The sequence below is a fragment of the Somniosus microcephalus genome, chromosome 3 (assembly GCF_052327205.1).
Source record: "Somniosus microcephalus isolate GS21.2 chromosome 3, FLI_Smic_1.0, whole genome shotgun sequence".
In the NCBI taxonomy this organism is placed as follows: Eukaryota; Metazoa; Chordata; class Chondrichthyes; order Squaliformes; family Somniosidae; genus Somniosus; species Somniosus microcephalus.
In genome coordinates this window covers 20,195,552-20,219,717 of record NC_140989.1, presented here as the reverse complement: position 1 = coordinate 20,219,717, position 24,166 = coordinate 20,195,552, and positions in this window count along the sequence as shown.

Below are 24,166 nucleotides of genomic sequence, written 5' to 3'. Positions count from 1 at the left end.
ATTACTACTCTGGATCCACACATCAAGGTTCCTCTGCACACTGACAGCTGTTCTCTTCTCGGCGAGAATGCTGGCAGCAGTGGTTCGCCATGTGCTGGCCATCCCTTCACTGTTAAATCATAGACCCAGGATAGTGTCGGGTCATTTCGTGTTTCCTTTTCTATGTTTGCATTCGTCACAGGGAGACATTCGACTATGGTCGAGTGGAATATCTCCACTGGATCCACTGCAAGTTTTTCTTCCACCGTCGGCAACAGTAGGCACGACAATCCATCAGCATTCCCATGCTGTTTAGTTCCTTTGTACTCGATGTCATATTGGTGTGCCCCTAGGAAAAGGGACCACCTCTGTAGCCGTTGTGCTGTCATTATCGGTACGCCCTTCTGAGGGTTGAAAATGGAGACAAGAGGTTGATGATCAGTTAGTAGAGTAAATTTTTGACCGTGCAGGTAGTGATTGAACTTCTTCACCCCCCACACCAGGCTGAGGGCCTCTCTGTCAATCTGGGCGTAGTTACGCTCAGCTGAAGTTAACGAGCGTGACGTAAAAGCTATTGGCCTCTCTAACCCATCAAGGAATTTATGTGACAGTACCGCCCCAATGCCGTAGGGAGACGCATCACACGCCAGTCTTATCGGTCGTGATGGGTTGTAGTGAGCCAATAATTCTCTTGAAGTGATTAAGTCCTTACTCTTCTGAAAGGCCCGCTTACATTCATTGCTCCATTTCCATGCTACTCCCTTTCGTAGTAGGGCGTTCAGTGGGTGCAGAATTGTGGACAAATTCAGTAAAAACTTATGGTAGTAATTCACCAATCCGAGGAATGACCTCAGTTGCGACACATTTTCAGGCGCTGGGGCCTTAACTACTGCTTCAGTTTTGTCAGGGGACTTATGTAACCCCTCTTCATCAATCACGTGGCCACAATACGATATCTGTTTCTTAAAAAACTCGCACTTGGGGCGATTGGCTCGTAGCCCATGTTCACGTAGTCTAGTGAGCACCTGTTCTAGGTTGTCAAGGTGTTCACTGTCATCTTCACCTGTCACTAGGATATCGTCCAAGTAACACTGAGTCCCCGGAATCCCTTGCAGGACTTGTTCCATCGCTCTTTGCCATATCGCCGGAGCTGATGCTGCTCCGAATACCAGTCGATGATACTGGTAAAGACCTTTGTGAGCGTTTATCGTGAGATACTTCCTGGAGGATTCTTCAACCTCCATCTGCAAATATGCTTGTGCTAGGTCAATTTTTGTAAAACACTTCCCTCCAGATAGTGAGGCGAAGCTATCTTCTGTCCTTGGAAGAGGATATTGTGCTGTGTGAAGGACTGGGTTCACCATCACCTTGAAGTCCCCACAGATGGGTATAAGCACAGTGGCATAGTGGTTAGCACTGTTGCCTCACAGCGCCAGGGACCCGGGTTCAAATCCGGCCTCGGGTGACTGTCTGTGTGGAGTTTGCACATTCACAGAAATCACAGAAACCCCACAGTGCAGATAGAGGCCATTTCGGCCCATCGAGCCTGCACTGACACATATCCCACCCGATCCCCGTAACCTCTACATCAACACATATCCCACCCTACCCCCGTAACCCCACGTATTTAATCCCCCTAACACTAGGTCAATTTATCATAGCCAATCAACCTAACCCGCACATCTTTGGACTGTGGGAGGAAACCAGAGCACCCAGAGGAAACCCACGCAAACACGGGGAGAATGTGCAAACTCCACACAGACACCAACACAGACATTCTCCCCGTGTTTGCGTGGGTTTCCTCCGGGTGCTCCGGTTTCCTCCCACAGTCCAAAGATGTGCGGGTTAGGTTGATTGGCTATGATAAATTGACCCTTAGTGTTATCGGGATTAAATACGTGGGGTTATGGGGATAGGGTGGGATATGTGTTGGTGTAGGGGTTACGGGGATCAGGTGGGATATGTGTCGGTGCAGGCTCGATGGGCTGAAATGGCCTCTATCTGCACTGTGGGGTTTCTGTGATTCTGTGTGATTCTGTGATTCTGTGATGCGAACCTTCCTTGGCTCCTCAGACTTATTGTTTAATGTTTTCTTCATGACAGGAACGATGGGTGTCACCCACTCGCTCCAGTCTACCTTAGATAGCACGCCTGCATTCTCCAGATTCTCCAGCTCTGCCTCGACGGCTGGGCGAATTGCATATGGCACCGGTCTTGCTTTGAAAAACTTGGGAATTGCATTCTCTTCTATTTTTATTGAGGCGGTTACGCCTTTAAGAGTGCCCAGTTCTTGTTGAAATACCTCTTTGGTGTTAGCTAAGATTGTTGACAATCGTCCAGGAGTGACGTCGTCATCCTTTTTACCAGCCACCATCATTGCCTGAATGGAGTGCCAGTCTAAGCTTATCTTTCTGATCCATTCACGTCCCAATAACGGTGGTCCACCATCTTGCAGTATGTAGAGATACAATTTCCGTATTTTCTTGCCGTTGTATTCGACAGGCACCCTTATTTTTCCTCTGGGGTATACTTTTTGCCCCGTATACGTCCTCAAGACTTTGGATGTCTCTCTCAAGGGTATGTGTGAGAATAGCCACGTGTAGTCTCGTCGATTCATGACGGTTAGAGCTGATCCTGTATCCAATTCCATTTTGACTTGGGACCCTGCTATCGTGAGGGTGACCCAAATGGTTCGGTGATCCTCTTTTGCGATTACATTGTGAAGTTTGAGACAGCTTAGTCTCTTGTTCCCGGATTCACTATCTCTCATCTGGTCTTCGGAACTACTGTCCGTCATCTTTTGTACTTTCTTGTACGGTTCCTTAGTAGCTTTTTTGTTGTCATTGGTCTTCTTCCCAGACCTGCAAACTCGTGCAATGTGTCCCATATTTCCGCATTGCCTGCATATTTTGTCCTTGGACCAGCAGTCCTTCTGGTCATGGGTTGTTCTGCCGCAGCGACAACATTTTGCAAATCCCCGTGTCATTTCGTGGGTGCCGTATTCCTGTGGCTTTTGTTGTATTTCCGCAGCTCCCCTGGCTGCTGCTTCGTACGATACTGCCACGCTGAAAGCCTTATCTAGCGTCAGCTCTTTCTCTGTGAGTAACTTCTTCTGGGTTACATAAGAACATAAGAACATAAGAAATAGGAGCAGGAGCAGGCCAATTGGCCCCTCGAGCCTGCTCCGCCATTCAATAAGATCATGGCTGATCTGATCCTAACCGCCAATCCACTATGACAGGACTATCTCCTGAATCTAACAGAATTAGACACACGAAACAGGAGCAGGATCAGGCTACACGGCCCCTGGGCCCGCTCCGCTACCCACAGGGCCATGACCGATCCGCACCTAAACTCATGTCCAAATTCCTGCCTGCTCCCCGTAACCCTTAATTCCCTTTTCTTCTAGGAAACTGTCTATTTCTGTTTTAAATTTATGTAATGATGTAGCTTCGACAGCTTTTTGGGGCAGCATATTCCATGGACCTACCACCCTCTGAGTGAAGTAGTTCCTCCTCATCTCAGTTTTGAAAGAGCAGCCCCTTATTCTAAGACTATGCCCCCTAGTTCTAGTTTCACCCATCATCTGGAACATCCTCCCCGCATCCACCCGACCCAACCCCTTCACAATCTTATATGTTTCAATAAGATCGCCTCTCATTCTTCTGAACTCCAATGAGTAGAGTCCCAATCTACTCAACCTCTCCTCATATGTCCATCTCCTCATCCCCGGGATTAACCGAGTGAACCTTCTTTGTACTGACTCGAGAGCAAGTATATCTTTTCTTAAGTATGGACACCAAAACTGTATGCAGTATTCCAGGTGCGGTCTCACCAATACCTTGTACAACTGAAGCAATACCTCCCTATTTTTATATTCTATCCCCCTAGCAATGAAAGCCAACATTCCATTGGCCTTCTTAATGACTTGCTGCACCTGCATACTAACCTTTTGAGTTTCATGCACCAGGACCCCCAGATCCCTTTGTACTTCAGTACTTTCCAGTTTCTTGCCATTAAGATAATAACTTGCTCTACGATTTTTCCTGCCAAAGTGCATGACCTCACACTTTCCAGTATTGTATTCCATCTGCCAAGTCTCTGCCCACTTACTTAGCCTGTCGATGTCCCCTTGCAGGTTTTTTATGTCCTCCTCTCTCACTACTTTCCCTCCCATCTTAGTATCATCTGCAAACTTTGATATGTTACACTCGGTCCCCTCCTCCAAATCGTTAATATAGATTGTAAAGAGTTGGGGACCCAGCACTGACCCCTGCGGAACACCACTGGTTACTGATTGCCAGTCTGAGAATGAACCATTTATCCCAACTCTCTGCCTTCTGTTAGATAGCCAATCCTCTATCCATGCCAGAATATTACCCCCAATCCCGTGATTTTTTATCTTAAGCAATAATCTTTTGTGTGGCACCTTGTCAAATGCCTTTTGGAAGTCTAAATACACTACGTCCACTGGTTCACCTTTATCCACCCTGTATGTTACTTCCTCAAAGAATTCCAGCAAATTTGTCAAACATGACTTCCCCTTCATAAAACCATGCTGACTTTGTCTTATTAAACTATGATTATCCAAATGTCCTGTTACTGTCTCCTTAATAATGGACTCCAAAATTTTACCTACCACAGATGTTAGGCTAACCGGTCTATAGTTTCCAGCCTTCTGTCTACTGCCCTTTTTAAATAAGGGTGTTACATTAGCAGTTTTCCAGTCTGCTGGGACCTTTGCTGAGTCCAGGGAGTTTTGGAAGATTATTACCAATGCATCCACAATCCCTACCGCCACTTCCCTCAAGACCCTTGGGTGTAAGCCATCAGGTCCAGGCGATTTATCCGCCTTGAGTCCCATTATTTTACCGAGTACCACTTCCTTAGTGATTTTGATTGTGTTTATCTCCTCCCCCCCTATAGTCCCCTGCTTGTCCAGTGTTGGGATATTCTTGGTGTCCTCTACTGTAAAGACTGATACAAAATATTCATTCAGTGTTTTTGCCATCTCCATATTTCCCACCATTAATTTCCCGGTCTCATCCTCTAAGGGACCAACATTTACTTTAGCCACCCTTTTTCTTTTTATATAACTATAAAAACTCTTACTATCTGTTTTTATATTTTTTGCTAATTTACTTTCATAATCTATCTTCCCTTTCCTAATCAATCTTTTTGTTATTTTTTGCTGTCTTTTAAAGTTTTCCCAATCCTCTATCCTCCCACTAGATTTGGCTACCTTATATGCCCTTGTTATTAGTCGAATACTATCCTTAATTTCTTTACTTAGCCACGGATGGCTGTCTTTTCTTTTACACCCTTTTCTTCTCAGTGGAATATACTTTTTTTGGAAGTTGTAAAATAACTCCTTAAATGTACACCACTGATCATGTATCGTCTTACCCTTTAATCTATTTTCCCAATCCACTTTGCTCAATTCTGCTCTCATACCTTCATAGTCTCCTTTATTCAAGCTTAGCACGCTTGTTTGAGATACAACCTCCTCACCCTCTAATTGAACATGGAATTCAACCATGTTATGGTCACTCATTCCAAGGGGATCCTTTACTAGGACATTTTTAATTAATCCTGTCTCGTTACACAGGACCAGATCTAAGGTTGCTTGCCCCCTGGTCGGTTCAGTTACATACTGCTCAAGAAACCCATCCCTAATACACTCAATGAACTCATCCTCAAGGCAGCCCTGCCCAATTTGATTTGTCCAGTTAATATGATAGTTAAAATCCCCCATAATTATAGATGTTCCCTTATTACAAGCCTCAACTATTTCCTGATTGATGCTCCGTCCAACTGAGTTGCAACTGTTCGGAGGCCTATAGACTACGCCCACTTGTGTTTTTTTCCCCTTATTATTCCTTATCTCCACCCAAACTGTTTCATTATCCTGATCTTTTGACCCAATATCATTTCTCTGTATTACAGTGATTCCTTCCTTTATTAACATAGCCACCCCACCTCCCCTTCCTTCCTGCCTGTCCTTCCTGATCGTTAAATAACCTGGTATGTTTAATTCCCAGGCATTGTCACCCTGCAGCCATGTTTCTGTAATGGCCACAAGATCATACCCATATGTAGCTATTTGTGCCATTAACTCATCTATTTTGTTACGAATGCTACGTGCATTCAGATAGAGAACTTTCAAATGTGTTTTTTGACACATAGTTCCTGCTTTTGCCCTTTTTATTACTTTACCTTTTACTCCATACCTTCTGCCCCTTCCTGACATGCTCTGGTTTTTCACTTCCCCACTGCTACCTAAGTCTATCACCTTCTCTGTTGTCATTTTTATTATTTGTTCTCTAGGAACCTCCCCCCCCACTAGTTAGTTTAAAGCCCTCTCTACAGCCCTAGTTATATGATCCGCCAGGACCCTAGTCCCAGCACTGGCCAAGTGAAGCCCATCCCAATGGAACAGCTCCCTCCTGCCCCAGTACTGGTGCCAGTGTCCCAGGAAGCAAAACCCTTTTCTCCCACACCAGTCTTTGAGCCACGCATTTAACTCTCTGATTTTATTTGTCCTAGCCAAATTCGCTCGTGGCTCAGGTAATAATCCAGAGATTATTACCCTTGAGGTTCTGTTTTTTAATTTGACCCCTAGCTGCTCATACTCCTTTAACAGAACCGGCTTCCTAGTCCTATCTATGTCGTTTGTACCAACATGGACCACGACGACTGGATCCACCCCCTCCCACTGCAAGTTTCTTTCCAGCCCAGAGGAGATGTCCTTAACCCTGGCACCGGGTAGGCAACACAGCCTATGGGACTCTCGCTCTTGGCTGCAGAGAACTCTATCTATCCCCCTAATAATACTATCCCCTACCACTACAACATTTCTATTTACTCCCCCCTCTTGAATGGCCCCCCGTTCCACGGTGCTGTGGCCAGGTTGCTCATCCTCCCTGCAGCCCCTGCTCCCGTCCCCACAGGGAGTAAGAACCTCGAACCTGTTGGTGAAGAGCAAGGGCTGTGGCTCCTCCAACACTACCTCCTGGTTCCCCGTACCTGCCTCACTCGTAGTCACACCGTCCTGACCCTGGCCATGGGCTACATCTGAATTAATTAACTTCATAGGTGTGACCACCTCCTGATACACAGAGTCCAGGTACTTCTCCCCCTCCCTGATGTGTCGCAGTATCTGAAGCTCAGACTCCAGCTCATCAACACGGAGCTGGAGATCCTGTAGCAGCAGACACTTGTCACAGATGTACTCACCGTTAGCCTCAATGGGGTCTACCGGCTCCCACATCTCGCAACAGTAACACATCACCTGCTCCATTCTATGTAATTAATTTTTTAAAAATTTGTCCCGTAGGGTATCTGCCAGTCCTGCTCCGAGCTGGCAGTGCTTTGATAGCTTGCATAGTTCCGTAAGGTAATCAGCATTGCTCTCATCTTTATGCTGAATTCTCCTGTGGAATTTAAATCTTTCTGCTATCAGCAGCGGTGCAGGGTTTAGGTGTTCCTGTACGATAGCAACAATTTCGTTGAAACTCTTCGCCTTCGGTTTGGCTGGTGTAATCAGGTCCCGCAATAGGCCGTACGTTCTTGCGCCCATTAAGTTTAGCAGTACCGATGCCTTTTTCTCATCGGCTATTTCGTTTGCCTCGCAATATACCTCGACTCTTTCCACATACGTGGTCCAGTCTTCTATTGCATTATCAAAGGCAGTGATATAGCCAGTCTTCGGCATCTTGGAAATCTAAAATGGCACCTCCCGCGCTTTGCCTTCTTCCCCGATTTAACAAAATGGCGCCTCCTTTTGCCTTCTTCCCCACTGGATTAAGATGGCGCCTCCCGCGCTTTGCCTTCTTCCCCGCTGTTGCTAGCGCTGCTTTCCACGGTTTCCGTTGTAAACTGCAGCTCCTCGCGGCTTTCTGCGCATTTAATTTTGTTTATTTTATTATTTTCCAGTCGTTGGAACAACCCTGCGGGACTCTTGCCTCCCTCTTCTCGGGTCTGTACGCTGCCCGGCTTTGTAGCACCGGCCGCGCCCTGTGTGCTCCACCCTCTCTCTCTCCTCTTCCCGACAACGCTGCTCAGCCCCGTTGCAAGCCACCAGCTCGAGTTCTAGACCGCCGCAGCCCAGGAAGGATCAGTGTACTACCTGCCACCAGCCCGATTAGCTGAAGCACCGTCGACAGGAACCAAGCCCCACTCTCGACAGCCTCTCCTGCAAATCTTCAACTCCGCTGACTCAGAAGCGGATGCCCATGGTCGACGCCCGTTTCTACTGTTTCTTTCTTCTTTCTGGCCTCGACCTCTGCTCACTTCGCTTCAGGGATGGATCCCATGAGGTGGTGCAGACTGTAGGTAAGTTCGTATCTGCTCGTTGCCAATATTATGTCCGTGTATAATTGAGACACGGACGGCAGGAGTTGATTATAACAAGTCTTTACTGAATGGAGACAACCTGGAACTGAAACTACAGAAGGCTGCTAGTGCCTTTTATACAGGGGTGGTCACTGCCGGTACTGCAGTCTGAGACCAGTTATTCCCTTAAAGGTACATACACAACAAACATTGGGCCAGAAATTCCAGGCCAGAAGCGTGAGTACGGTCGGCTTACTCACGCTTCTGGCCGTTGGAAATGCCGGCGTTCAGCATGAACAGCGCATGCGGGGAACGCCGGCATTTCCAGACCTCGAGCGCGTGCGACTGCACAGGCAGCGCTTGCGCAGTGAACTTCGTGGATTTCATTCATGAAATCCGTGAGGTTAAGTCCTTAGAAGTTACACTGAAAAAAAGCAAGTGTAAAGTGGTTCATTGGCTGCGGAGGAAGATATATTTTATCGTGGAGCTTTTGAAATGCAATATTTTTGTTTGGGAAAGGGAGGGAAGTTATTTTAAGAAATTTTAAGTAAGTTTTAAAGTTAAAAAAAATTTTTTTTAAAGGGTTTTCAGAACGGTAGGTAGAAGGAGCAATTGTGGCTGTGTGAATGGAATGTGAGAATGAGTTATGTATGTCCACATATATTCCTTTACGTATATGTATGTATGTTTTATATTCCTTTACTATGAATGTATGTTTTTAATTATGATTTTCCAATAAGTTACTTTCTCTGAAAGTCATAATTAAATAATACATTCATACACATAAGTAAAGGAATATATACATAACACGCAAAGGAATATATACAGACATACATACTTTCAGAAGCTCCACGATAAGAAATATCTTCCTCCGCAGCCTCTGGAGCAACTGTACCCATGCTTTTTTCATGTGTAAGTTGTAATGACTGGACCTCACTGAAAGCATTAATGAAAGCGGCGAATTATACTGCGCACGCGCTGCCTGTGCAGTCGCACGCGTTCTGCCTCTGAACCCCTTCGTTCAGAGGACAGGAAATGCCGGTTTTCCCCACATGCACTGTGCATGCTGAAAACCGGCATTTCATCCGGCCAGATGCGTAAGTACCCCGACCGCACTCGCGCATTTGGAAGGGAATTATTGGGCCAACATTTTACATGTCAATAAAATAAAAAATTTAACACTTGCACGACTTGCCCCCTCGCATCTGCGACTGAGGGTCCAAGGAGGTGCATTGCGCAAGAGGTCATCATCGTATGTATCCTCACACTGTTCCCTTTGGGGAACTGTATGAAGTGGTGGAAGGATTTATGGCCGTGATTAACGCTCATTCCGTGACCGTAACCATCTTTGAACCAGCCATTAGGGTGGTTAGTCCTATGGCGGGAGGGTTTTACGGGCTCCCACAACCCATCTGAGGAGGGGGGGGGCCACCAACACCCACGGACGCAAGTATCCCGCTGGATGTCCACCCAGAATTTAAAGTTGGAGCTCCGACTCCACTTGCCGGGACTGTCTGGAGTGGGGTTCAAAACCCTACTCCTTCTGGCCCAGCGGCGGGGATGCTTACTGCTACGCAAAAGGCCCACTCCGCACAAAAGGTGACACCCATACGTTTCCTGCGCCTTTTCCCTCCCCGTGACTGGAGCCCTATGCTGCCATTTCACGTTGCTAATCGGATTGGGCATTTGTCATAGCGGTAGGATCCCCGCCGCTGGGCCAGATCAGGGTAGGGTTTCGAACCCCGCTCCAGACAGTCCCGGCAAGTGGAGTCGGAGCTCCGGCTCTAAATTCTGGGTTGACATCCAGTGGGATATTTGCGTCCGTGGGTGTGAGTGGCCCCCCCTCCTTGTATAGCTTGTGGGAGCCCGTAAAACCCTCCCGCCATAGGACTAACCGCCCTAATGGCTGGTTCAAAGATGGTTACGGTCACGGAATGAGCGTTAATCACGGCCATAAATCCTTCCACCACTTCATACAGTTCCCCAAAGGGAACAGTGTGAAGACACGTATGACGACGACATTGCTAAATAAATAAATGGAATTAAAAAAATTCTTTTAGGGCTTTTAAAAGTCTTTAAATTGCTTTAATTCTCTTTAAAACTACTTCAGATTACTCAAAATAATGTAAACATTTTAAAAAGTTTATAAAAGTTACCAAAATCTTCCAAAAACTTCCAAAAACCTATTTAAACTGCTGCTTTGCATGTAAAAAAGCAAAGCAGCTTGACAGAAACATTGAGGGCGTGTCCAGTGAAACTGAGACCTCAAGGAGCGTGTCTCACTTACACTGCACGCTCCTGGGTCCGCGCTGGCTGCACTCCTGGGCGGCGTGACGTCATACGCTGCCCGGGATTCTTGCTTCAGTTTCTGGAAGTGCAGGCGTCCCTGGAGCTGATCGGCAGGAGCGCGGGGTAAGTGCAAATACGGGGCTTGCACGCGCTGCAAGCCCCGTTCTGGAATTTCTGGCCCATTATGTTCCATCTGCCAAATTTCTGCCCACTCACTTAGCCTGTCTATGTCCTTTTGCAGGTTATTTATGTCCTCCTCACTCACTGCTTTCCCTCCCATCTTTGTATCGTCAGCAAACTTGGATATGTTGCACTTGGTCCCCTCCTCCAAATCGTTAATATAGATTGTAAAGAGTTGGGGTCCCAGCACTGACCCCTGCGGAACACCACTAGTTACTGATTGCCAACCCGAGAATGAACCATTTATCCCAACTCTCTGTTTTCTGTTAGATAGCCAATCTTCCACCCATGCCAGTATATTACCCCCAATCCCGTGATTTTTATCTTGTGCAGTAATCTTTTGTGTGGCACCTTGTCAAATGCCTTTTGGAAGTCCAAATACACCACATCCACTGGTTCCCCTTTATCCACCCTGTTTGTTACGTCCTCAAAGAATTCGAGCAAATTTGTCAAACATGACGTCCCCTTCATAAAACCATGCTGACTCTGTCCGATTAAATTATGCTTATCCAAATATCCTGTTACTGCTTCCTTAATAATGGACTCCAACATTTTACCAACCACAGATGTTAGGCTAACTGGTCTATAGTTTCCGGCCTTTTGTCTACCTCCCTTTTTAAATAAGGGCGTTACATTAGCAGACAAGAACAACATAAAGTTTCATATCATTAGACCCCTTCTACAAGCTAAAGGATTAATTTATAATAAAAATCAATTCACTGAAGCAAGAACAATAGGCAAGATACTGAGGCAGAAATTCCGATCCCTACGGGTGAGTACACACTTTGTACTCACCCGTAGGGACATCGGAAATGTTGGTTTTAGGCATGCACTGCGCATGCACTGGAAACCGGCATTTCCGATCTGTCAAGAAAGCTCTTGACAGATCGGATGCCTGCCCTGGAGCAGGGCCTCTGCGGGTGGAGAGTTCCGTTTTTTGGAGACCCTCCGCCCGCAGAAAACACTTACAATTCTTACACCTGTGAAAGCAGGCGCAAGGCCTGCTTTTACCAGGCTAAGAGTTGAAGAAAGTAAACAAAAAATATTTTTTCCACTAATTTATCATTTTAAAATACTTTAAAGAAAAGTAAGTTTATTGTTAGCCCCGTTAAAACTTTAATTATTTTTTCAAAAATTTTAATTTTTGTTTAAAATAGTTAATTTATGTAATTTATAGTCATTTTAAAAATGTGATGTTTTTGTTTAAATTTATTTGAAGTTTTACTTATGTTTTGGGGGTGATCTCTATTCATTGATTTGACAGGTCTTCCTGTCAAATCTATGAATGGAGCATTCCCTGCTCTGATTGGCTCCCCATGGCCCACGTGATCCCAGGGACGCTGCAAACTACCTGCGCCCCTGGGATACGCAAGCACTGCGCGCCGGCAATTTGAAGAGGCCCAGCATCGGAACTCTGCGCCTCCCGGGAGCCCTCCGGTTCAGGCGGAGATTTTTCCAAACCGCGGGTGGAGGGCTGAGAACGCAATTTCTGGGCCTGTACTATACAGCATCACCAGCCATTGATCTGACCTACCACTGGGCTGGCTGTTTGAAGAGAGTCTGTAATTATTCCAACCCCTCTTAGCAAATTCTTGAAAAGACACTGGTTGTATAAACAAAATGTCTGATTACAGAGTACTTTACAACTCCCATACACTGAACAGCAAAGAGAAACTGTGAATAGAAACAAACGCTAAAAGGTTTCTGAATTCTAAAGACTTTCTCCATTTAAAGTTCATGTCACGTAAGCAAAATGCCAACAGTCTTCACACTTGGTAGACACTGAGGTAATGGCTTGTTTCCTTGCCCTAGCCCTGAACTCACATCTTTCTCCAGTTTCTCTCCAATCTCCCCTCATGACCTCTCCGTGCTCATCTTGTCCATGAGACCCACTTCCTGCTCCCTCGACCCTATTCCCACCAAACTGCTGACCACCCAACTTCCTTTTCTAGCTCCCATGTTAGCTGACATTGTTAACGGTTCTCTCTCCTCAGGTACTGTCCCCCTCACCCTCAAATCTATCGTCATCACCCCTCTCCTCAAAAAAACAACCTTTGACCCCTCTGTCCTTGCAAACTACCGCCCCATCTCCAACCTCCCTTTCCTCTCCAAAGTCCTTGAATGTGTTGTCGCCTCCCAAATCCATGCCAATCTTTCCCGCAACTCCATGTTTGAATCCCGCCAATCAGGTTTCCGTCCTTGCCACAGTACCAAAACGGCTCTCATCAAAGTCACAAATGACCTCCTTTGTGACTGTGACAAAGGTAAACTATCCCTCCTCGTCCTTCTTGACTTGTCTGCAACCTTTGACACGATTGACCACTCCATCCTCCTCCAACGCCTCTCCACGGTCTCTAAATTCTGATATACAGGTCTGGATGAGCAGAAATGTTCTCCAATTAAATACTGGGAAGACCAAAGCCATTGTTTTCGGTCCCCGCCACAAACTCCGTTCCCTAGCCACTGACTCCATCCCTCTCCCGAACATCTGTCTGAGACTGAACCACACTGTTCGCAACCTTGGTGTCATATTTGACCCTGAAATGAGCTTCCGACCACATATCTGCGGCATAACTAAGACCGCCTATTTCCACCTCAGTAACATCGCCCATCTCCGCCCTTGCCTCAGCTCATCCGCTGCTGAAACCCTCGTTCATGCCTTTGTTATCTCTAGACTTGACTGTTCCACCGCACTCCTGGCTGGCCTCCCACATTCTACCCTCCGTAAACCTGAGGTCATCCAGAACTCGGCTGCTCGTGTCCTAACTCGCACCAAGTCCCGTTCCCCCATCAACCCTGTGCTCGCTGACCTACATTGGCTCCCGGTTAAGCAACGCCTCGATTTCAAAATTCTCATCCTTGTTTTCAAATCCCTCCATGGCCTCTCCCCCCCCTCTCTATCTCTGTAATCTCCTTCAGCCGCACAACCCCCCCGAGATATCTGCACTCCTCTAATTCTGCCCTCTTGAGCATCCCTGAGTATAATCGCTCAACCATCGGTGGCCGTGCCTTCTGTTGTCTAAGCTCTGGAATTCCCTGCCTATACCTCTCCGCCTCGCTACCTCTCTTTCCTCCTTTAAGACGCTGCTTAAAACCTACCTCTTTGACTAAGCTTTTGGTCACCTGCTCTAATTTCTCCTTATGTGGCTCGGTGTCAAATTTCGGTGTCTTATAATACAGCTGCGAAGCGCCTTGGGATGTTTTACTACGTTAAAGGCGCTATATAAATAAAAGTTGTTGTTGTTGTTGTCACAACAGCCTGCTCATTGAAGTGTAGCCACTTGTAATGTAGGGAAATGGGGCAGCCAATTTGCACACAGAAAGATCCCACATACAAGGGATAATGACCAGATCATCTGTTTTAGTGATGTTGGTTAAGGGATAAATATTGGCCAGGACACCGGGGAGAACTCCCCTGCTCTTCTTTGAAATAGTGCCTTGGGGTCTTTTACATCCACCTGAGAAGGAGCCAATCATCAAACAGAAGGTAGTGGGGATCTGTTTTAAATATGTTAAAGTTAATGGACAGAAAATCGGTGAGAGAGTACCCTGATGTCCCGGTGTGCACGGCCGGTGAGTGAGGCTCACAGCCAATTGCACGCATCCCGAAAATTGGATCAAAGATATCCGGTAGACAGCCAACTCAAACCCCCAGACACCTGACAACCTGAGGTGGGAGAATGGGCCTGAAGGCTCAGGAAAGGGCAGAGCAATACAAGGTAGGGTTCATGGATTTACAAAGGGTGGAACCCAGAGTGAAAAGCTGCTGCTGAACCTTGAAGGTGGATGGCAATACAGATAAACCTGCAGAAGATGTCACTGCCAGTAAAATGAATTAGTTCATTAGAACATTGCTCTCCCTTGTTATCACTTCTGACACAACACTGAACTCCTTCCAAAAAACGCTTCCATTTAAGATGGATCAATGTTTCATTCAAGAGGAGAGAAAGGAAAAAATAAGCCTTTGCTGTTTGTTTTCTAACAGGACTAGACAGACTAGATGCAGGAAGGATGTTCCCGATGGCCGGGGAATCCAGAACCAGGGGTCACAGTCTAAGGATAAGGGGTAAGCCATTTAGGACAGAGATGAGGAGGAATTTCTTCACCCAGAGAGTGGTGAACCTGTGGAATTCTCTATCACAGAAGGCAGTGGAGACCAATTCATTAAATATATTCAAGAAGGAGTTGGATGTAGGAACGGAAGTTCCTATCCGAATAATGAAGTTCGACGCAGTGAAACAAAATAACAAAGTTTAATAAACAAACAACTTAACTGGTAAAACTACAGGAGCAGATGTAAACAGGTCTGTGCAGCCTCACAGCCTCTCTAAGACTGCTACTAAGTACTGGAAGCTGACGTCATGACGTCATCACATTCTCCGCACCAACTGGGGGTCACGTGATCGGCGTCATGACGTCATCACGCGAAAATGCAAGAGACTACATACAGTTTAAAGGTGCAGCCCACAGCTGCACTACATGGTAGTTAAAGGGATGATTACTAATTGCCCAGTGTCTCTTGGTGGCTCCGCCACATGGATATATTTCTTAAGGCTAAAGGGATCAAGGGATATGGGGAGAAGGCAGGGACCGGGTACTGAATTTGGATGATCAGCCATGAACTCATTGAATGGCGGAGCAGGCTCGAGGGGCCGAATGGCCTACTCCTGCTCCTATCTTCTGTGTTTCTAAGTTTCAATCCTTACTGTGGCCATCGTTAACATTGCTCAGCTGACCAGCCTGTGCCAGCCCAAAGACACGTTTATTGGACGCCATCAGTTCTGGAACTGAGAACAATCTCTGGCTCTTACTTTAAAGCAGCAGAATCTAACGTCTCTAATAGTGACATCAGGAAAATTATTACAGAGCAATCAAATTAAAAATAATGTATTTGAGTTTTTCAGTGTTTGAGAGGTGGTAGCTATTGGGGTTCATTGATATAAGCTCAAAGCCAGAAAGCCTGATCAGTCAGACTGAGATATTCATCGGGCCACTCGGGTTAGGGGCTGAATTTCCTCGGCTAATCTGCTGGAACCTGTCCATAACCCTGGTGGGAGTCCGGTGGAAGAGATGGAGCCTCCACCCACAAGGTCAGTTATGAGGAGGGGACAGAGTCCAGGGGAGTGGTTGGGTGTGGGGTGGGGGAGGTGGGGGGGCGGTGAGGGGGGAGCAGGATCTCCCTGTACTGGGAGTTTCCACTTCCCTGGTTTATAAAGGATCTGACATAACACTGGAAGCCTGTACGTCCAGTGAAATGGAGGATAACGGCCTCCAGAATGACACAAGTGGGCCCCACCAAGGGCTGCAGGCTAAAAAAAAAAGCAACCTGAACTCGTGAATCGTATTGTTTGTTATTTGATGGATTGCTTCCCTTTACATTGAGGACAAAAGGCTTTGGTGAATGTGGTGTCTTAGTAGCAAGATGGAGGTCTAGGCGCTTTTACATCCACCAGGAGGGCAGACGGGGCCGCGGTTTAAGGTCTCGTCTGAAAGGCGGCACCTCCAACAGTGCAGCACTCCCTCAGCACTACCCCGTCAAGGCGTGTCAGCCTGGATTATGTGCTCATATCCCTGCAGTCGGGACTTGAACCAAGACCTCCTGACTCAGAGGTGAGAGTGCTACCCACCGAGTCACAGTCGACACCAGGAGATTGGGAAATCTTTGCTGAAATTCTACCCCATGATGTTGTTTCCTGTGTGTTGGGCAGGTGCCATCTGCAAGGTCTTTATGGTATTAAGGATATAAGGTATTGTCATTTTTAATGTACGTTCAGCAGGTGCCACAGCAGACACTGATGGCTAAAAGCTCCATTTAGTCGGTGACTGATGGTGCCTTCGCTGAGCATTGTCATCTGTGATGGAAGCTTACTGAAATCTAATCCGCTGTAGACTACAGGGCTTTAGCACAGGTATGTGCGTGGCGCATGAATGAGTGGTAAAACCGTGAGTAAGATGGAACAGACGAACAGAGGGGGAAGAAATGTGAGCACAATTGTGACAGGATCGTTTAAACTGCCAATGCAGCCTTGAGGGAGGATTTAGAAGAAGCTGACAGATATCAACTTGTGTCGAAGTATTAACAGAACATCTTGCCGCAGTTTGAATTTATTACCATTCTCAGGGAGTGTGTTGCTGATTGATGTACTCAACACTAACGCGTTGAATACTTCGGCAAAAATGTCACTCGAGGCGAGATGGCTGGCCAGGCTTTTCAAGAGTGCCGATGTTGCTTTCAAGCTAGCTCTCTGGTGAGGTGTTTATATCTGACGCTGTCCCAAAAGATGCATCGATAACCTGCTGCGGATGCTGGAAGGTACTTTGGCTGAGAGACTTCAACAGCAATAAAGTGAAGTCTTCCGATGCTTACATGCTCACTGCCCCTCATCTGAGGGATTCAGAATATATAAAGATGCTGATGTGTAACTGAGTGGGGGAAGGGCAAGTAATGCCGAAATATTGAATTTTAATGATTGATTCTGCTGTTAGGAATGTTACTGTAAAGTCTGTGGGTTGTTTAGTTAATTAATACACAGACTACCAGAGTAACTTAAAACAGGACTTTACTATTCGAAGGTCAGGGCGAATCTGCCCAATAAATCCTGACACAGCACTTATATACCGGTGTGGTCACCGTCGGTATTACAGTATACAGAAGCCAACAAAGTAGGGCAACACCTAAAGTAGTTCTCTTAAAGGTGGACGGTTACATACAATAGTTCTCTTAAAGGTAGACGGGTACATACACTACAATCCTCCCTTTTTAGCTTACAACATACTGATTCCCCATTAAACATACATTATAACATATATACAACTTTACGCAAGACAGTTCACAGATTCAGTCTCTCTGGAGGTTTCCGGACTCTGTCCGGATAACGCCTCGGTGGTGTCGTAACTCCCGGCGGGGTAGTAGGTGCTTCTGGCAAGGTCGATTCGGCTTGAAGGACAGTGTCAGGTTCATCTGATTCCAGTATTACCAGATCGGAGGTAGGTGTTCTGGGTATCTCTGTCTCAACATTAACCGTGTAAGGTGGTGGAGTAGGTTGGCCATTTGTGGCTGACCCTATGATCTGGTCAACATGGCGCCTTATTATACTGTCCCCAATGTCCACCGTATACATCAACGGCCCTAGCCTTTTTCCAATAGTTCCAGGCTGCCATTTCTTGGTACGGTAGTCCCGGGCCAAAACTTGTTGACCTATCTGAAAAGATCTAGTTGGCCTTTCATTCATGCCCTGGAATTGCCGGTTCTCTACGTCCCTTCTGACGTTTGGCTTAAGCAAATCCAGCCGGCATCTTAGTCGTCTATTAAAAAACATCATGGCGGGAGTTTGATTTGTGACCGCATGTGTTGCATTCCTGTACGCCAACAAGAAGCTATCCACCTTATGTTGTAAGTTAATGGCTTCATTACCCATGGCCTTTATGGCCTTCTTGAAGGTCTGGACAAACCTTTCAGCCAATCCATTGGAGGCGGGATGGTATGGGGCTGACGTGTAGTGCTTAACCCCATTGCTCTTTAAGAATTTCTTGAATTCTTCAGACACAAATTGCGGTCCATTATCAGAACAGATCTGTTCCGGCAGCCCATTCCTAGCAAACATGGTCCTTAACACTGTGATGGTTTTTTCCGTGGTGGTGGTGGACATCTTTATTACCTCCGGCCACTTGGAGTGTGCATCCACCGCTATTAGAAACATTGAGTCCATAAATGGACCAGCAAAGTCGATGTGTACCCTTTGCCAAGGAGATGAGGGCCACTCCCATGGATGCAGAGGAGCCTGTGGTGGCGCGTTTTGGACCTTCTGGCATCCTAGACAGCTCTTAGTGATTTCTTCGATGTCCCCATCAATGCCTGGCCACCACACAAACGCTCTTGCTAGGTTCTTCATTTTCACTCCACCCAGATGTCCCTCGTGCAGCTCCTTTAACACCTTCTGTTGAAGTTTGGGTGGAATCACCACTCTAGATCCACACATCAGGGTTCCTCGACACACTGACAGCTGTTCTTTTCTCTGCGAAAATGCTGGCAGCGTTGGTTCGCCCTGTGCTGGCCATCCCTCCACCGTTAAATCATAGACTCGTGAGAGAGTCGGGTCATTTCTTGTTTCGTTTTCGATCATCGAATTTGTTACTGGTAGACATTCCACTATGGATGAGTGGAACATCTCTACCGGGTCCACTGTAGTCGCTTCTTCTACTATCGGCAATGGCAAGCGCGATAACCCATCAGCATTTCCATGCTGTTTGGACCTTTTGTATTCGATGTCATATTGGTGTGCCCCAAGTAACACGGACCACCTCTGTAACCTTTGCGCTGTCATGGTGGAAACGGCCTAGTTAGGGTTGAATATGGACACCAACGGCTGGTGGTCTGTCAGTAATGTGAACTTCTTGCCCTGCAGGTAATGATTGAATTTCTTTACGCCCCACACAAGGCTGAGGGCCTCCCTATCTATTTGAGCATAATTTCGCTCCGCGGAGGTCAATGATCGGGACGCGAATGCCACTGGCCTTTCCGAGCCATTTGGTAACTTGTGTGAAAGTACTGCTCCAATTCCATAGGGGGAAGCATCACAAGCTAGACGAAGAGGTAACGTTGGGTTGAAATGAGCCAGCACTTCTTCAGAGGTAACCAACGCCTTGCTTCTGCGAAAGGCCTTTTTACATTCCTCACTCCACTTCCATGGTACTTCTTTCCGCAACAGAGCATTCAGCGGATGCAGCACCGTGGATAGATTCGGCAGAAACTTGTGATAATAATTAATCAACCCCAAGAATGATCTTAACTGTGATACGTTTTCCGGAGCGGGGGCCTTCACGACAGCTTCTATCTTGTCAGGTGACTTGTGCAGCCCCTCTCGGTCAATGACATGACCGCAGTACGAGATCCGTTTTTGGAAGAACTCACATTTCTTGCGATTAACTCGAAGGCCATATTCCTTCAACCTAGTGAGCACCAGTTTCAAATTTGTGAGGTGTTCTTCCTCATCTTGTCCCGTAATCAGGATATCGTCTAAGTAACACTGCGTGCTTGGAATTCCTTGTAATACCTGCTCCATGGCCCTCTGCCAAATTGCTGGAGCCGAAGCTACCCCAAAAACCAGTCTATTATAACGATACAAGCCTCTGTGTGTGTTGATGGTGAGGTACTGACGCGACTCTTCCTCGACTTCCATTTGTAAGTATGCCTGTGCCAGGCCTATCTTGGTGAAGTGTTTCCCTCCAGCCAACGAAGCAAAGATGTCTTCAATCCGCGGAAGCGGGTATTGTACCGTGTGAAGCACCGGATTCACTGTGATCTTGAAGTCTCCGCAGATGCGGACCTTCCCCGGTCCCCCTGGCTTGTTACTTGGTGAAGACTTCATGACGGGAACAATGGGCATGGCCCACTCACTCCAGTCCACTTTTGACAGTACCCCTGATCGTTCAAGTTCTTCCAGTTCTGCCTCCACAGCAGGTCGTATCGCGTAAGGTACCGATCTGGCTTTGAAAAATTTTGGGCTTGCATGTTCTGCAATCTTAACCTTTGCTTTAATTCCTCGCAGTGTTCCCAGTCCTTGCTGGAATACCTCTTTAGCTTCGTCCAATATTCTGGACAACCGTTCAGGTTTGACATCTTCCTTTCTGGAATCTACCGTCATGGTGTTTAGTGAATGCCAGTCTATCTTTATTTTCCTGATCCACTCCCATCCCAGAAGTGGTGGACCTCCCTCAGGCAACACATACAGGTCCATCCTTTGGTGATCTTTGTCCTTGTATCTCACCTTGACTTCTATCTTTCCGATGGGGTATACTTTGTGCCCCGTGTATGTCTGCAATACTAGTTCCGTATCCCGTAGGGGAATATGCTTGAATAACTTTTTATAATCATGCTTATTCATGACCGTCAATGCCGATCCGGTGTCCACTTCCATTTTCACTTGGACTTTTGCAATCTGTAGTGTGATCCAGATAGCTTGTCGGTCAGCTTCTTTACTTACATTATGACTCCTCAGACTACCCAGTGCCTTGCTGTTGGAGTCTGAGTCCGAATTCTGTTCATCTGGACTCTTCCTAGTCACCTCATGTACCTTCCTGTACCTCTTTTGTGGTGACTCATTATTGTTGGTCTTCTTTCCTGACCGGCATACCTTAGCTATGTGACCGAGCTTGCCACATTTCCTACATTCCTGGTTTTTAAACCAGCATTGGTTCTGGTCGTGTGTTGTCTTCCCACAACGATAGCATTTAGTTGTACCTGAAGTAATTTGCTGCACACTGAGTGCCGCTGCCTTTAGCTGCATTTCCGCCGTTCCTTTTGCTGCGGCTTCGTTCGATGCAGCAATAAGGACAGCCTTATCAAGTATAAGATCGTTCTCTTCGAGCAGTCGTTTTTGTGTTTCTTCCTTCGACATTCCACACACGAATTTGTCTCTGAGTGCCTCTGCCAGATTTTCCCTAAACTGACAGTGTTTCGCTAGCCTACGCAGTTCAATCAGGTACTCCGCGTTGCTTTCCTCTTTCCGTTGCGTTCTCGCGTAAAATTTGGATCGTTCCACTAACATCAGTGGTGCGGGGTTAAAATGATCCTTCAGGACAGCAACAATATCATCGAAAGTCTGATCCGCCGGTTTAGCTGGTGCTAGTAGATGCTTCAAGAGCCCGTATGTCTTCGCGCCCATCGAGTTTAGCAAGGTTATAGCTTTGTCATCTTCTTCTATTTTATTGGCCTCACCATAGATCTCAATGCGTTCCACATACGTGGCCCAGTCTTCTACCTCGGAATTAAAATCGTTGATGTTACCACGCTTAGGCATCTTCCTCTCTTCCTGATAACACCACGATTATTTCTTTAAATTTTCTTTTTTTTTCTTCAAGATGGCGGTTCCTGCGAAAATGGCGGTTTCCCGCGCTTATCTTCTCTCCCCGCCCACTTCAATGGCGGTTCCCCGCTTCTGTCTTCTTCTCCGCCTAATGGCGGCTTCCCGCGTTTCTTCCCCTGGCGGGAGGGGTACACTTTCCCCACGGGCGACGGCCGCTGGCTTTCAGGTTCACAGCCTGCGCGTCGGCTTCAGTGCTTTCCCTTTTCTCGGCAGGGCAACCGGCGCTGGGTACACCCCGTTGACGGTGAACAGTTTCAGCCGCTGGGCTGGCTCTCGCTCAGTCTCCCTTGGTCGGCTCTGCCTCTCCCGCTCGCTCGGCTCCCAATCGCGCCTCCCAGCCATCTCGCAGTCCGGTGCTTCCCTCCCCGGCTGCGGCTGAGTTTTTATATCTTCCCGCGCCTACGCTCCTGGTCGCAGTGCTTCGTGGCTTCGGTCGCTGCCCGGCCTTTTCCGCCGGTCGCCGTCTAGCTGTCTCACGACGCCGTTGCGTCCCCAGCCTGTCTGTACCGCGGCTTCCTTGCTCCACGCTGCCCCAGTCTCAGCGCCTCTGGGCCCGACTTCTGTCCGGCTCCTTTCCCCCTCGACCGTGGTCGAGTGCACCGCCCTTATCCTCCGGTTATTCTTTTTACTTTTCCCTTACTCACAGTCACCGTGGCCGGCTTGCTTCTCGTGCTGATCGGCTCACTCCTCACCGTGGCAGAAGGGACAGTCAGTGCCTGTTGCTGATGGAAGTCTTTGTCTCTGAATTCTTCCTCCTTTCCAGCTCTGCAGACTCGAGTTTTCTCCCAGCAGAATGACGAGGGCGGTTGCCTCTTCTCGACGCTCGTTAACTGCTTCGGAAGTATTGTTGCCGCAGGGTACGATCGGACTCGTCGCCACTGTAAAGTCTGTGGGTTGTTTAGTTAATTAATACACAGACTGCCAGAGTAACTTAAAACAGGACTTTACTATTCGAAGGTCAGGGCGAATCTGCCCAATAAATCCTGACACAGCACTTATATACCGGTGTGGTCACCATCGGTATTACAGTATACAGAAGCCAACAAAGTAGTGCAACACCTAAAGTAGTTCTCTTAAAGGTGGACGGTTACATACAATAGTTCTCTTAAAGGTAGACGGGTACATACACTACAGTTACCATGGAAGGCAGAGTGAGAGAATGTTGATAGACACAAAGCAAGATAGAAAGATAGACAGACAGACATAGATAGATAGATAGATAGACAGATAGATAGACAGATAGATAGACAGACAGACATAGATAGACAGACAGACATAGATAAATAGATAGATAGATAGATAGACAGACAGACATAGATAGATAGACAGATAGATAGACAGATAGACAGACAGAGATAGATAGATAGACAGACAGACATAGATAGATAGACAGACAGACAGACATAGATAGACAGACATAGATAGACAGACAGACATAGATAGACAGACATAGATAGATAGACAGACAGACATAGATAGTAGATAGACAGACAGAGATAGATAGACAGACATAGATAGATAGACAGACATAGATAGATAGACAGACAGACATAGATAGACAGACAGACAGACAGACATAGATAGATAGACAGATAGATAGACAGACAGACATAGATAGATAGACAGACAGACATAGATAGACAGACAGACATAGATAGACAGACAGACATAGATAGAGAGATAGATAGACAGATAGATAGACAGACATAGATAGACAGACAGACATAGATAGACAGACAGACATAGATAGATAGACAGACAGAGATAGACAGACAGACAGACATAGATAGGTAGACAGACATAGATAGGTAGGCAGACATAGATAGGTAGACAGACATAGATAGACAGACAGACATAGATAGATAGACAGACAGACATAGATAGACAGACAGACATAGATAGACAGACAGACATAGATAGAGAGATAGATAGACAGATAGATAGACAGACATAGATAGACAGACATAGATAGACAGAGAGACATAGATAGACAGACAGACATAGATAGATAGACAGACATAGATAGATAGACAGACATAGATAGATAGACAGACAGAGATAGACAGACAGACAGACAGACAGTCAGATAGACAGACAGACAGACAGATAGACAGACTGACAAACATAGATAGACAGACATAGTTAGATAGACAGACAGGCAGACAGACAGATAGATAGACAGACAGATAGAGAGAGACAGAGAGACAGATAGATAGACAGACACACAGACAGATAGAGAGACATAGATAGACAGACAGAGATAGATAGACAGACAGACATAGATAGACAGACAGACATAGATAGATAGACAGACAGACATAGATAGACAGACAGACATAGATAGGCAGACAGACATAGATAGAGAGATAGATAGACAGATAGATAGACAGACATAGATAGACAGACATAGATAGACAGAGAGACATAGATAGACAGACAGACATAGATAGATAGACAGACATAGATAGATAGACAGACACAGATAGATAGACAGACAGAGATAGACAGACAGACAGACA